This window comes from Lolium rigidum, chromosome 2 (assembly GCF_022539505.1).
Source record: "Lolium rigidum isolate FL_2022 chromosome 2, APGP_CSIRO_Lrig_0.1, whole genome shotgun sequence".
Lineage (NCBI taxonomy): Eukaryota > Viridiplantae > Streptophyta > Magnoliopsida > Poales > Poaceae > Lolium > Lolium rigidum.
The window spans coordinates 461,967-465,976 of record NC_061509.1 but is presented as its reverse complement, the minus strand read 5'-3'; the positions used below and the strand labels follow the sequence as shown (position 1 = coordinate 465,976).

The 4,010-nt window shown below is 50.5% G+C and overlaps 1 pseudogene; it reads left to right on the top strand.

Moving 5' to 3' along the window:
- The first annotated feature begins 724 nt into the window (after positions 1-724).
- LOC124685803 lies at positions 725-3,736 on the top strand (annotated as a pseudogene).
- The last annotated feature ends 274 nt before the right edge of the window (positions 3,737-4,010 follow it).

The window sequence follows — 4,010 nt, the reverse complement described above, 5'->3', positions numbered from 1 at the left end:
CCAAACGAACAGAAAACGTGGCCAAGTCCGGATACAGTACGCTGTTGTGCCTCGTTTTCGGCCTGGACGGACCGCAACGGACACAACCGGTCCGGATGCGGGTCACCGTTGGAGATGGCCCAAAATCCACAAAGAAAAAGTTAGGGAATCCGGAATTTCTTGGTAGATCGGGCCCGCCTCCGTCTTTATTTTTCCGAAAGTATTGGGTGATTTATTTTTGAACCAAGACAAAGTAGGAGAGGCTCCTAGTGTGGTTTTTCATTCATTACCACAAATATTTACAAAGATTCGGTGATTTGGTTGGCTAGGGAGGAAGATCGACGACTTTAAAGCTCAACAACAATGGATGAGGGAGTGTTCCAACGTCTATAGTCCTTGAGTTATGTACTTACATAACTGAAGATTAAAGGTTAAAGGTAACATTATTATCTTTTTGTTTGTTTGTGAATACTTTTTCCACAAGCCTCTGCGGCAAGAGGTTAACTTGCAGTGCATGTTTCGTTTGTGAGGGTTAACTTGTAGAGCTTGTCTCAAGAAACCCAAAAGGACTGCTCCAGTGACATACAGGTTGCCAAGTACCTAGTCAGTCAACGGGTAGGTGACCAGAAACTCATTGTACTATACTATACTGAGTGCTGGTGCTTATGAAAATCCATCATGCTGCCTCTTGTATTGTATATATGCTGACCTGAGCTCAGTGGCTGCTAATCACCAAGATCCATCCATGGAGCCAATGCGAGGAAGAGCACAGACGTGGATGCTCCTATGGCTTGCCTTCTGCTTGCTAGAGCATTCGTATTCCCAGGTGTTCCCGTTCCCCATCCCCTTCTTTACACCGTCCCACACCAATCAACAAAACGGTGAGAAGAATCTGATAGAACTTTGTTGAGCCTTGCAGCACAATGCATGTAACATAAGTCCTGTTTTCCTCTGGTTTTGTTGAAGCAGTTGATGCTGTAAACAAGCTGTACGTTTCACTGGGCTCGCCGGACCTCCGTGGCTGGGCTGCCACGGGAGGAGACCCCTGCGAGGAGGCGTGGCAAGGGGTGCAGTGCATCGGTCCCAACATAACAGCAATGTAAGCTCTTCGCTCCAAATCTCCTACACCGCGGCGGTTTACTTTCAAAATTGTACATTCCAGTAGTCAGAAGTGTTTTTTCTGAACCTGACAGAGAGCTCAGAGGCGTGGGACTGGAGGGGAAGCTGACGGAGGCACTGGGAAAGCTTACTGCCATCACAAGATTGTCCGTGATCTCGCATCATATTTAAGTTCTATTTTCTGTCCACTAGTAGTTAATTTCGTTGATGAAAACTGTTCTTGTTTTGTGTTCATGTAGGGATCTGTCGTCGAACAATCTCAATGGCAAGCTCCCGGATTCAATGGCAATGCTTAAATCCCTTTCAACACTGTGAGTACCTGAATATCATGCTTGTAAATTATGCCATGATATTCTCTTCCTGCTTGTTTATGGTTTTGCAATGTGTTGCAGGCATGTGCAGAACAACAGGCTAACTGGGACACTTGATATGCTACGTGATCTTCCCCTGAAAGACTTGTAATTGCTTCACCAATTTAGACAGATACCCAGCTCATACTATCAAATGATGGTTACGACACTAATCCTTCTTAACAAAATAATAACGCGCAAATTCTTGGTGTTCTGGAGAAAAGAAAACAATTTCTCTGATACAAATATCATACTGACCCTGAACATTGTTACTACCACCATTTTACCGATTTTCTTCGTACTGCATTTTCTGGCATCATTCGCTCCCAAATACTGATTCTGTGTGGACATTTGCAGGAATGTAGAGAACAATGTTTTCTCAGGATCAATCCCAGAGAAGATGCTCAATATCCCAAAATTTCTGTAAGAATTCCATCCTCCCATCGATATTCAAGAGCCGTAAGAGCTCAGCTGACTACCGCCTATCTGACAGGACCATTCTTTCCTGAATATTCTGCAGAAGAAACGGCAACCATTTCACTGATGCACTGATCCCCAGTTCCTCTCCGCCCACGACGCCGTCTCCTTCTCCAGCTGCACACCCTCAAATTAATGTAATCCCAGAAGTTACTCCACAGGGCACTGCACACGGTTCTGGTCCCCCGAGACACAGCATGAAGGTCTCCCCAGCTAAGGCTGCTGGATACAGTGTCCTCGCCGCCGGTTCACTGACCATCGCAATTCTCGTGATCGTGTTGGTCGTGTCAAGAAGGCGGCAGGAGAGGTCCATTCATGGAGGGTACCTAAGGGGATCTGCGATGAAGGCGCCGAGCTGGAGGAGGGATGCTACTAAGCTTGGTGCAGCTGTCAACTCTGACAAAGAACGAATCACAGGTATATCCTTTTTTTTCTGTTGACATTTCCTTCTCACAGTCAATCGGTAGCGTATTCAGACATAAATGATCGTTGTTGCTCGTTGGGCCTCTGAAGATGCAGAGGCGATTGTGGGAAGTCCAGGAAATCATACAAGGACATCGGGTTCATGGGCTCATCCATCTCTGCAGAACAACAGCATGCCGAGTATTGTTTCAGGCTACAGTGTTCAGGGAAGTTCAGAAGAAGGCCAATCTCCGCGGTTTTCTTTCAGGTTCTTCACGGTTGCATCGCTGCAACACTGCACCAATAGCTTCAGCGATCAGAATCTCATGCGCGAAACCCGGTTCGGCAAAATGTATCTAGCAGAGCACCCAGAAGGCAAGGTAAATTGAACTGACTCCCATTCCCACTCGTGTCATGCATGCTCAGATGGTCTTGATGTACTGTCTCTTGGTGGTGTTATTTGATGGCGGCGTCCATTCCATGGATAACCTTTCTTCTAGTTTGCGGTGCTGAACCTTCACGACATGGCTGTGAAAATGGCGGTCGGCGCTTTCCTGAAGAAGGTCCAGGCCATCGCGGGCCTTCGACACCCCAACGTCGAAGAGCTCGTGGGATGCTGCGTCGAGCATGGCCAGAGGCTGATCGTCTACAAACATTTCAGCGAGAACACACTGGACGACATGATTCATGGCGACACCACCGACGATTCCGGCATCAGTTTCCCATGGGAATCTCGGATCGCCGTGGCCCTTGAGGTCGCCAAGGCTCTTGAGTACCTCCACGACGGCGACGGAGGCGATGTCGCCGTAGTCCACGGTCTTTTCAGGCCGGAGCACTTGCTTGTCGACGCTGAGACAATGCGGGTGCGCGTGTCCGGGTGCGGCCTAGCCTCATTTGCGCCGCCGCCGCCGTCAGGTAGCACTTCGGAGGACTACTGGCACGACAACGACTACACGCCGGAAGAAGCGGCGGCGGCCACAGATGATGTGTACGGCTTTGGGGTGCTGATGCTGCAGCTCCTGACTGGGCGCAGGCCCTATGACGGCGCGCGGCCGAGGGACGAGAGGCGCCTGGTGCCGTGGGCCAGCGCGCGGCTGCACGACCTGAGCACGCTGCGGAGGATGGCCGACCCGCGGCTTGGGGGGACGCTGACACCGGTGCCGGTCAGGTCCCTGTCGCGATTCGCGGACATCATCAGCAGATGCGTGCAGGTAACTAAAGCTTGATCGTCATGTTTTCTCGCTCTTCTTGCGTTGCTTTGTAACGGAGATTGCGTGGTGCAGCGAGAGGCAGAGTTCAGGCCGGCGATGGCGGATGTGGTGCAGGACCTGAGGCGCGCCATGGAGGAGGCGCGCGCGGTGAGCGACGGTGGTGGAGAGCTGCCTCTGGCGTGGAACTGTTCGCTCTGATTGACATCGAAGCTTGTTTTGTATCGGAGAAAAAGGGAACTATTCGCTCGTGTGCTATTCTGAACTGGATAGTTTTCTCATAACAATTTGCTAAAGAGGAGGCTTGCTCCGTCAACCATCATTGCCCAGGCTACAAAGTAAAATCTGCGCCTTAGAGCATCTCCAGCCGCGTCCCCCAAAGCGTCCCCAAACCGTGCCGGATTAAGCGTTTGGGGGACGTGTTTTGTTCGTGTCGTCTTTGGGGGACGTCGCTCCCAGCCGCGTCCCGCAAACG